The sequence below is a fragment of the Narcine bancroftii genome, chromosome 10, assembly GCF_036971445.1.
Source record: "Narcine bancroftii isolate sNarBan1 chromosome 10, sNarBan1.hap1, whole genome shotgun sequence".
Lineage (NCBI taxonomy): Eukaryota > Metazoa > Chordata > Chondrichthyes > Torpediniformes > Narcinidae > Narcine > Narcine bancroftii.
Genome location: NC_091478.1, coordinates 99,457,477 through 99,469,679, shown reverse-complemented (window position 1 = coordinate 99,469,679; position 12,203 = coordinate 99,457,477). Strand labels below are relative to the sequence as shown.

The 12,203-nt window shown below is 42.1% G+C and overlaps 1 long non-coding RNA gene across 1 annotated transcript in view; it reads right to left on the bottom strand.

Annotated features, from left to right (window-relative positions):
• LOC138744025 (uncharacterized) overlaps nucleotides 1-9,800 on the bottom strand; it is a 29,682-nt gene extending 19,882 nt beyond the window's left edge. Inside the window, exon 1 of the long non-coding RNA XR_011345206.1 lies at nucleotides 9,626-9,800. This is a non-coding gene — a long non-coding RNA (uncharacterized lncRNA). The remainder of the gene's footprint in view (nucleotides 1-9,625) is intronic.
• Nucleotides 9,801-12,203: the final 2,403 nt, after the last annotated feature.

The window sequence follows — 12,203 nt, the reverse complement described above, 5'->3', positions numbered from 1 at the left end:
CTGTACCACACAGTGATGTATCCTGCAATTAAGGTCCTTAATTGTCTAGACTGGAGAGGCCTGCAGCAAATTGCTCATATTGCTAACCCTGGTATAGTAGTGGGAAACCTAACTGCTGGATAATCCATGCCTCAGGAATTGAGTTGGTTGGAGAGGTCACCATGGTATCTGTGTGAAGTAATTGAAACAGACCCAACCAGAGTGATCAATAGGGAATTAGATGGGTGTTTGAGAGAAAGTAAGAATGAAGTAATTAATTAACGAATGAATGAATGAATAAATGAGAATTTATTTTCAAATAGATCAGTACAAAGTATAATTCCACGAAAGTCTTGCTTGTAGCAGTTTACAAGTTACATTAAACAGAGTGACAACAATCGATTGGGGAATGGCAAATGTGGTTCCCTTGTTTACAAAAAGGTAATGGGGAGAATCCAAGGAATTATAGACCAGTGAGTCAATAGAGAATTAGATGGGGTTTGTGAGAGGAAGAATGAAGTAACCAATGAACGAATGAATGAATAAATGAGAATTTATTTTCAAATACATCAGTACAATGTATAATTCCATGGGAAAACTAATGGAGAGGATTCTTATGGACAGGACTTATGAGCATTTAGAGCAGTCCACTGTTCTTAGGGATAGTCAGCGTGACTTTGTGAGGGTAGATCATGCCTCATGAGCCTAATTGAGCTTTTTGAGGAAGTAACAAAATAAATCGATAAAGGTAGGGCAGTATATGAGGGGTATTTGGATTTTATTTGGCATTTGACAAGGTTCCCCCATGGGAGACTCAGTCAGAAAGTCATGAGGTATGGAATCCAGGGAACTTTGACTGTAGAGCTGTATGTATTGCTTGTAGAAACCAGAGAGTAGTTGTGGATGGAAAGTATCCTGCTTGGAGGCCAGTGATTGGTGGAATTCCACAGGGATCTGTTCTGGGACTCCTGTTCTTTGAGATTATTATAAATTAACTGGATGAAGAAGTAGAGGGATGGGTCAGTAAATTTGCAGGTTGGAGATATTATGAATAATATTGAAGGTAACAAGGGGATAGAGACATGATGCAGAGTTGGGCAGAGAAGTGGCAGATGTATTTTAATCTGGATAAGTGTGAGTTGATGCATTTTGGTAGGTGAAACTTGAAGGCAGAATACATGGTTAATGTTAGGATACTAGCAGTGTGGAAAAACAGAGGGATCTTGGGGTCCAAATCAATAGATCCCTTAAAGTCACCATGTAGGTTGATGGGACAGTTAAGAATACCTATGATATGCTGGGTTTCATTAATCAGAGGATTGGGTTCAGGAGTTGTGGTGAGACCATACTTAAAATAAGTTCTGGTCACCTTATTAGAGGAAAGATGTGGAAGATATGGAGAGGATGCTGAGGAGATATATCAGAATATTCCCTGCATTGAAAAATATGTCTTATGAGGCAAGGTTAGCAGAGCTAGAACTTTTCTCTTTGGAGCGAAGAAACAGGCCATCTCAGCCCCTCTAGTCTGTGAGGAATCATTTTGTTTGCCTAGTCCCATTGGCCTTCACCCAGTCCATAGCCCTCCAAACCTCTCCATCCATATTCCTGTCCAGATTCATCTTAAATATTAAAATTGAGCCCGCATTTACCACTTCAGCAGGAAGCTCGTTCCACACCCCCACTACTTACTCTCTGTGTGAAGAAGTTCCCCCTAAACCTTTCCCCATGTCCTCTGGTTTGTATCTCGCTTACCCTCAGTGCATATCAGAAAAGAGAAGCTCCACCATTCAATAAGATAATGGTTTATCTCAACACAGATTCAGATCCACCTATCCACCTGTTCCCCAATCCATTAATTCCCCACAGTTTAAAAATCTACTTATCTGCATCTTAAATACATTTATTGAGGCAGCCTCTACAGGTTCATTTGCAAGTTATTCCACAGATTCCACATATCCACTGATCCATGTGAATCAGTCCCTCCTCATCTCTGAGAGCCGTCTTCAAATCTCTGGGCATTTTCCTTGATCTGTGGTGTCCAGGAGTAGTTCCCGGATGCCCAGTTGTCACTTGGAAACAGGTGGGGTTTGCCACCGACATAATTCTGAACAATTAAGATCAGTAATTAGGAACACGTTGATGCTAACAGGCTCTCCTTCCCTGTAATTGCTACTTTTATATCCAGCCACCATCTCCCTATTTGATGCCTTCAAACATAGAACAATACACCACAGTACAGGCCCTTCAGCCCACATGTTGTGCTGATCCAAATGTACCTACCAAAACCAAACTTTCCTACCTCATAAGACTCTACTTTTCTTTCATCCATGTGTCTATCTAGGTCTATTTTAAATGCCTCTATAGTTCCAGCCTCCAGAACCCCTCCTGGCAATGCATTCCAGGCGCTAACAACAGTGTAAAGAACTTACCCCTGATGTCACCCCAGAATTTTCCTCCCTTCATTTTGTACAGATGTCTTCTGGTGTTTGCTACTCCCACCCTGGGAAAAAAAAATGCTATCTGTCTACCTTCTTTATGGTTCTCATAATTTTGTAGACATCTATTAACTCACCTCTCATCCAAACACAGTAACAGCAGTTTTTCGCTGCTTGTGATCCAACCCGTTGAGGGAAGAAAGACAACAGGGAAACAAACACGAGCACAGGCACCAGGCACTTTACCTAGAAGTTTGGGATTTATCCTCAGTGTGAAAATCCAGCTGCATTTCCTCTATTTCTGAAATTCATCACCTATATTCGGAATATGATTTTCTTTGCCTTGTATGTTAACGAATGCTTGGATGAGAGAATTGTTAGAAAAAGGTCATTAAGCCCATTAAGACTGCTCCACTTTCCTTCAGCAATTCCATCAGTTCTTTCTCATATTCTTTCCATGCAAATTTTTCATCACTGACCACGTTCTACTCTCACCGCTGCCTTCAAGCAGAAGGCATCTGTTTCTGCACAGTAAGGTCCCAGAATGCAGAATGATAAGTGATTGGTTAATCAATTATTTTTTTTCAAAATTCATCCCTCATCAACATTTCAGATGCCCTAGTCTTTAACAGATTGCTACACAACATGGCTGCTACTTTCCCTACATTACAGTGATTGAATTTCAAAACCAAATGTTTCATTTGCTGTTGAGCCTTTGGGAGATCTTGAGTTACAATCTTTCCTTCTTCCAGTGTTTCTGAAAGCAAACCACCAAAATGCAACAAATTCACTTTTCAGGATCTGAGCCATGACTGGGAAGGCCAGCCTTACATAAGCAATCAGAAACTTAAAATTCCTACATGCACAGATTTCTGTTGTGAGATTCATCTCAGTTAACCCAACTCATGACTCCAGGATCAGCAAGGCCAGCCAGGCACTGTGGAGGCTGCATGCCAGAGTGCTCAATCAACACAATGTCCACATCTCCACAAAATTGAAAGTCTAGAGAGTTGTGGTCATCCCTTCTCTCCTATATTGATGTGAGACCTGGACTCTGAACCGACATCACATCAAACAACTGGAGAAATTCAACATGCTTGTCCTTTGTTCCATCCTTGAAATCCATTGGCAAGATAGTGTCTCCAACCTGGAGGTCTTGGGTCACGTGAAGTCCACCAGCACTGAATTCCTGATCATCAGAGCCCAGATGAGGTAGGTGGGACACGTCATTAGATGACCACCATATGCCTTGCAGCTGCTCGATAGTGAACTGAAGGAGACCTCAAGGTCGTCCATGCAATAAAGATGCTGTGAAGGAAACCCTACGTTACTGTGGCATCCAGTCAAGAGAACTAGAAGTTGCGGCGGTTGAGAGAGGAAGACCACATCAGTTCTGAAGACAAAAACTGATGGAAAACCGTGAACGGTGTCACAAAGCAGCAGCTACAGTTATTACGAAAATGGACTTCAGGTGCTCCCATTGTGCTAGACTCTACGCTTCCAGACTGAGACCGCAAAGTCACTTTCGTGTCCACAGATGAACTGCACAACAATGTATCTTCTTTGAACTGAAGGATGACCAACATTTGAATTCAAATTCCTGGATAGTTCGTCCAACCCACTGGTTTACAAGGGATAATAAGTTAATTAATACACCACAACCTTCAAAGGATCAAAACCTTTAACGAGGAAACTAAAAAGTTTTGTAAGACACCAATCAAAATTGGTGTGAATGATTTTACAAGGTGTCAATCTCAAGTGTCTGTAAGCTACTGCACTTATATTGGAAATCTTTAATAAAACTGTGTGCTGGAAGACCTGGTGGTTACACTTCACAAACCGTTGTGTTGCAAATGTTTCAATCCCATTCCATAGGAGGCGGGGAAACTTTCCTCACCAAAAGTGCTTTCACTTTGTATTTAATTATTTAATTTATGTCAAGAGGGAACATCCTTTCCCTTAGGTGGCAGCTCATTATTTACGAGGCTGCAATTGAAACAGGCATGTAGCAACAACAACTTCTGACCTTTTCCAGGTCCAATTGAGACCAACGCAAGAAAAAAGGAGAGTAATTATATTTCACCGGCTTTGTAATTATAATTAGAGAAAATTGAACTTTCTGGTAGCAGCAGAAGTCACCAATAATCACATTGCTTCGTGAATTAATTTTAATATAAAAACTTTAGCATCCCAGTCATTCCCAAAGCTCTGTGAACACAGATAATTTTGCTTGGTACAATATTACGAGGTCCTGAAATCTTTGTCCTTTGGGAATCTGTGCGGAAATTTAAATTTGACTCCTATTAAAGGATATGTGCATGTGAACTTAACAAGGTGAAATGTGTGCAGGAAAGACTTTCATTTAGCAATACACAGGCTTGCCGTCATGGGAGGCCCCAGTGAGTTATTGTGGACCCCCCCCCCCCACCCCCCCTAGCTGTACTAGCATCACAACAGGGTTGCGGACTGCACTGGGTGATGCCATCAGAGCGGGTGCCACCAAAATGACTGAAATGCTGGAGGGAGTGGGAAGTGTGATGGCGTGGCGGATGGAGGGGGGTCCATGGCAGGTAAGGCACCCACTCCCCTCCCCCCCATTGAGTGAATTCTCGAATGGCTGTTTGTGACCCCTTCCCCACCACGGTTACCCTAATGCCCCGATTAGATCTCTCCTGATGCCGACTCTAGACATACAGCACCATAACAGGCCCTTTCAGACCACGACCCATGCCGCCCTAATACACCCAATTAACCTATAACCCCGCCCCCTCCCCCACCCCCCCCATTCTCATCTCTGAAATGTTTGAATTATGGTTTCCCACAGTGTGTGGAGATTGTTTAGAGCTGTGATGGCTTCTAAAGGGTGTGGGGTGGGGGGGGGGGAGGTGGAGACACAGAGAGGGGGGAGGTCAGTACACATTCTCTGCTTCCTGTTTCAAACCTCACCCAATTTTCATTTACTCATCAAATCTCTGCCTGTTGGCACTCACTCAGACCCAGTCCAATATTATGCCAATTTTAAACAAGGAAGTCTGCAGATGCTGGGGTCAGGTGCTTGACGAAGGGCCCAGGTTGGTTATCTTTTATGTTCTGTGGATGCTGCATGACCTGTTGAGTTTCTCCAGCCCTTTTATATATTGCATTTAAAATTCTCACCCCGTTATTAAATTTCTCTGACACACTGTCTATCTCCAATCTCTGTAAGCTCCCCGAGCCTCTGCTCTCCTCTATTTCTGGACATTGAGATTGCTACATTTTATACAATATATTCTTCAGTAGCTTTTGCCTCAGATTTTGGATTACCTCCATAAAGACTTCCCCTTGAGGGGAGGTGAGATTGGAACGAGGGGGTCCTAAGATAAGGGTTAGGGGACAGAAGTTTAGAAGTATCATGAGAGGGGGCTTCTTCGCTCAGAAAGTGGTGGCTGAGTGGAATGACCTTCTGGAAGAGGTGGTTGCGCCAGGGTCAATTTTGCCATTTAAGAGAAGGTTGGATGAGTGCATGGATGGGAGGGGATTGGAGGGTGGTGGACAGGGTACGGGTAGGTGGGACTAGGGGAGATCATTTAGATCAATGCGGACTAGAGGGGCCGAGATGGCCTGTTTCCGTACTGTAATTGTTATATAGTTAAATCATTATATCTCCATTCTATACTCCTCAACATTTCTCTTTGACCGAACTTTTGTATCCTCTATTGATCACTTTATTTTTGTTAGTTAAATGCAGGTTCGATTTTGACATTTTTAAGAAAAAATTGGATAGGTATATGGATGGGAGGGGAATGGAGGGCTATGGTCTGGCCATTAGGAGTATGCAGAATAATTGTTTGCAAGACGAGATGGGCCTGTTTTTGTGCTGTAGTTTTCTATGGTTCTAACGTGTGTAAAATGCCATGAGATGCATCAAAAAGAACCTTTTAAATTATGTTATTGGCAATGCTGTAAAAATTGGAAAATATCTGTTCCAAATGTTCCTGCAGTTGTACTTAATATAATAGGGAAACTGATTAACTATGGTGAAGTTTCTGTGCCAGAGTTCTCAGTTTGGATTTTTACCTTGAACTGTAAATCTGCTGGATATGCCAAAGTAAGGCAGGTCAACCTAAATGCCTCCATCAATCAGGTGTCCTCAGAAACGGGTGTCAAATTTAAGATTTTAAGACTGCCTGAAAACCAAACATTTTTACTAAATTCTCAGGCCGTTCTTTATTATAATTTCAGGGCAATCACCTGCATTCTAAGTAACATAATGTGTGTCTACAGCAATGAAGAGTTCTAAGTAAAAAAGTAAGGAAGTCAAGTTGCTGCTCTATATAAAGGTTAGGCTGCACTTACTGTGTCGAATTCTGATTGCTCCATTACAGGAAGAATGCAGACGTTTGGGGGAGAGTGCAGAAGAGATTGACCAGGATTAGAGGTGTGAGGCTGGACAAACTTGGGAGGTGTTCTCTGCAGTGTCAGGGGGTGAAGGGCGATCGAAGAGAAGGTAATAAAAATTATGAGAAGCATTGAAATCAGAATATTTTTTCCAGAGGGGGAAAATGTAACAAACTGGAGGCAATGGGCTGAAGATGAGGGAGGGAAGGTTTTGTTTCATAGAGAGTGGTGGGTGCCTGGAACAGGCTTTCTGGAGAAGTGGAAGAACTAGAAACAGAGGCAGAACTTCAGAGGCTACCATGCTGGGAAAAGTAGGGGGGGGGGGGATATGAATTATAATTTGAGGGCAATTTACTAGCAGACTTAAAATATGACAAGGAATCACAAAACATAGATCATATCTAAAAAAAAGGAAGTTAATTTTCGTGATCAGCAGCCTAAAATCCATAAAATACTCTCAAAAGTGTTCTTCGATGACTAGTGTTATATGCAAACAGCAGAATTTTTAGTTTAATTTGGACATCATGTTCAGCATAGACACATAGATGAAAGGGTCTGTTCCTGTGATGTACTGTTCTAGGTTCTGTATAAGAAATTACACTATGGGGAAAAATGGTGCTGGTTGAAGATTAAATGGTCTTTATTTCTGTTTTTGACGTACAATTTGATTTTACATTTCTTATAGATTTAAATAAAGTGTCCAGTCTGTTCATTACAATTGCAACTTGTGAATACATTTGCTCTTTGGTAAAACACGGGACGGTGCTTTCAAGAATAATTATCAAACAGAATTTATCCCTAGGTCAAATGAGGATATCAGGGACTCGAAAATCAAGTACCACAGATACTGCAGTAACTTTACACATTGGATGTTTGTGCAAAATAAATTTATGAGTCCAAATTGGTCTAATCAGCCACATTCACATACACCACGACACGTAAGATTAGATGTCATGATCTTTTGTATTATACGATTTCATTTAATGCAATTATGGTGGTTTTACGAATGAAATGGTTGTTCAGCTGCAGCAAGTAAGAATCTCTGTGCACATGTACATTATACAATGTACAATCAAGAATGATTCTCAGGCAAAAAGGGCCATAGCTAAAATGTAAATGTTTCCAAATGGGAAGACCACTTACCACCCCCTCCCTCCATCTGAGAGGGAGAAGTGGAGGAGACGACCCGCGGGGACGGTGACCAGTGAGGGGACACTGCGGCTGATGGACCAGCGCATGCGGTGGGCTGCTGGCAACTTGAGGTAAGGAAGCTGCGGAAGCTGTGGGCTGCTGGAGACTGCTATCAGGAGGCTCGTGCCGGGCTGCTGACTGCTGAAGACTGGCAGGAGGGGTGCCAGGGATTGGAACCAGGATGCGAGGAGGTGCCCAGGGCGCTGAAGTGTCCCTGACCTTATTAGGGGTTTGGATCTGGAGCTCAGGTTCCCAATGGTTTGGAGTTGACTCTGTGTGGCTGCGGGGGCTGCTGCGGAAGTGCTGGAGGCGAATCTATGGACACTCGGTGACTCTGGGGAATCTCTCTTGCTCCTCTCTCTATCTCTCTGACTGTAAGAGGCACTTAGGCAATTCCTGCTGGTGGCGAACCTGTCTGCCTTGCAGTAGGCAAAAAGAAATTTCATGTAATATGACAGTTTTGTTTCTATAACAAAAATTGAATCTTGAAAATATAACTTTGGCACAGTCAATGTGGGTTGTATGTCTTTGCCTCCTACACACGCCACAGGACTGGCTGAGTTTCTCTTTTTATGCATTAACTAAAATCACAGCATTTTCAGACTTTCTTTTTTCAATCCAGTTAAGCAGTGACTTTCACAAGATCAGGAGAGAGAGATTTCTCAATGAAGCTTGCATGACATATAATCAATGGAACAATCAAGGAAAAGAAAATCAGTTCACACACAGCAAGGTCCCACCAATAACAAAGATATAATCAGGGGCAAGATTCTCTACATACATCTGAAAGGGAAAACGATGTCATTGTTTAACATGGTCTGTGAGGATTGACCCACATTGAAGTGAAAGTGGAAATAAAACAAAAAAAAATGTTAAATTTGCACACTTTATTCTTCTCAATTCCTTCACATAAATTGCTTTAACTTCTCATTGTAATCTGTGATGGTTCTGAAACCTGTAATTAATTGAATATGATCCACTTTCCTGACATCAGCCTGCTGCTTGCATTTTGGTCACATTAATCAGATGATAAAAAGTTAATGTATGTCCATACCAGAGAATGCAGGCCAGAACCTGCCCCACGCCAGGGAACCTGCCCCACGCCAGCGAACCTGCCCCACGCCAGGGAACCAACCCAGGGAATGCAAGCCAGAACCTGCCCCACACCAGGGAACCTGCCCCACGCCAGGAAACCTGCCCCACGCCAGGGAACCTGCCCCACGCCAGGGAACCTGCCCCACGCCAGGGAACCTGCCCCACGCCAGGGAACCATACCAGGAAATGCAGGCCAGAACCTGCCCCACGCATATGTGGAAGCGCTCTGTGAATGACAGTCATTGTAATAATGACATCATTCTGTCATAAACAGCCAATGTTCATTCCCAGGGTAGTTCCTCAGGCTATGAAGTAAAAATAGAACATGCTTTGGGGTTCTCAAGAACCCTTCCTTTCAATCGATATCTGAGTGATGTTAAGGAAACTCTGAATAAATTGAACAATCTCACAGTTTGACACAAAGTTCCTTTGTGTGCATGTAAAGGATGACCTATGCTGGACCCACAACACCTCCCATTAGTCAGGAAGGCACATCAGTGCCTACCCTTCCTAAAGAGGTTGAGGAGGGCAAGGTTACCGGCACCTACCTTGGCAATATTTTATAGGAATGCAGTTGAGTGTCCTGTCTGTCTGCATGGTATGGTAGCTGCAAAGCATCAGACTGGAAGTCAATACAGAGGATCATCGCAATGGCCGAGAAGATTACTGGGTTCTCCTTTCCTCTATTGACGACATTGATTGGTTGCTTCAAGTAGGAACCTCCACCCCCTAAAATGACAGATGGAGAAGAAGACAAAATGAACTGATCCAGTATGTAAAAGTAGAAGACACAAATTTCTTGTTTATTTTCATTGTGTGATGACATTGTTTAATGGGTTTAATGTATCATATAGGTTGAAGGTTGAGTGGATGGGGAGGGGGGATGAAGGAGGGAGGGGGAAAAGGGGAGAAAATGACACTGTGTATATTCAAGAGGGAAATGTTTGTGTGTATTTTGGTCACTATGGTTCATAGTGTGAAAAATAAAAAAAATATAAAAAAGTTGGGCTCAAAGAATGATGAAAGACTTTTTCCATCCAGCACACAGTATCTTTGACCCACGACCATCAAGAAGGAGGCACAGGAGCAAGTTATCTAAGACCTGTTGTTTAATTAAACTCTGTCTAACTTTTTTTATATAAAGGAGCTGAATTACAGGTAAGATGTACGGAAGGTGTATGGAACCTTGGTTAAGAAGAAGAAGAACGGGACCATTAGAGGGCGCACAAATTCAGTGAACCGGTGCGGACTCGAAAGGCCAACATGGCCTGTTTCCGCTTCGTAAATGGTTATATGGTTATATATATACATAGATATGTTTATTATGCACTTTATATTGTGTGTGTGCATGCATATGCACTGTGTTCCAGAGAAATGCTGTTTCGTCTGGTTGTATATGTTCAGTCAGATGATAATAAACTTGAACTTGAATAACCCTATGTGGGTCATTGGGGCATTATTAGTGATCAACTTCATCAAGTAAACTTTACCCAGTGACCTTTCTTATTATGAGTGAATAATACCCAATCCTTTTACCAAAGTAGAATGGACACCACACTGGATTCAATGAAGACAAGAAATGTGCATTTACATAGTGCCTTTCATAAACTGAGATTGTTTCACAGCACATACAATTAATTCTTAAATATTGCAACACTGAAAACACTGCAAATAGTTTTGTAGAAACAGCAATGTAATTATAACCAGATACTGTGTTTCTCATGATGTTAATTGACAGATACATAATGAAAAGAATAACATTGCTTTTCTGCAGAAGATTCCCAGGTTTTGTCACCTCTACTTGACAGAGTGGACAAGGCCTTTCCTAAAGTTTAGCTCAGTTGTGATTAGAAACAAAAGAGTTCTACAGCTTGCAAAACAGACCCTTCAACCTAACCTGTCAATGTTGAAGCCTCCCTGAGAAAGACCCATGTCTTCATTTGGCCCATTTCCCTCTTAATCCAGATGGTTTTTCAAATACTAGAATTGTTGCCTCTTCTGCCACTTCTAGCCGCTCATTCCATATACCACTACCCTTTGTCTGAGAATGTTGCCCCTCATGCCCTTTTAAAGTTTTCCTCTTTCCCTTTAAATCTATGCCCTCCAATTTTAGATCACCAACCCAGTACAAAGACTGTGAACACTCACCTTAATTACACTCTTCATGATTTTATACACCTCTCCAAGATCACTCTGCACTCCAGAAAGAAGCATTCCAGCCTATTGGCTTTCCACAACCTCCTGGGATACATTTAGTCAGGTCAAGGGGATCTATCCACTATTATGTGCTTTGAGCTGCCAGCATCCCCTCTTTTGCAATATTAGTATGTTTTGGGACATCACTATTTTGTTCCCAAGCTTCCATAATCTTCTCAACAGTAATGCAACTGAGAAATATTGATCCAAGATCTAGCCCATCTTCTGGGTTCCAAACATGAAAAACCACGTTGATCCTTGAGGGGGCCTTAATCTCTCCCTACCTTTACACTGAATATTGAACTTTTTTTAATCATCTGCCAAAGTTATCACCTGTCTTCACTTTGCCCTTCTGATTTCTATTTAGGCTATCCACACATTAGTTGACAAAACTTTCCTGGACAGTCGTCACAAATTCTGCCCAACCACTATGGCAAAACGGTTGTGAGCAAAACTCATCTCTCACCCGGGTGACTCCCGTCTGCTCCAACCAGCTCCGTCCTCACTTTCAAATCCTGAAATTCAGTCTTACAACTTTCACATTGAATTTAGCTCGACTTGACTGGAGTATCTCCATTAAGAGACTTAGCCACTTGCCTGTTCAATTCTACAATTACATGGAGCTCGATATCAATTAGGTTGGTGGAATGCAATTGCTCCATGGTTTCTGCAAATCATTTTACAGGAGTTTGATGACAAGGAGGAGTAGGTAAACTGATTCATTTCAAAATACATCCAGCTCATTAAATATTAAAGCTCTTCTTAATTTCTCAACATGAGAGCTCTCTACCACAGGGAGACTGAGAATGACCATAGGACATCTTCCACTATCGGTTTATCTGTCTTCATGTGCTTACTTTTGCAGCTTTTGCCGTTGATCGTTGTATTTAAAAGACATTTACAAGTGTCTTCTTTTCCCCTACATCTAAG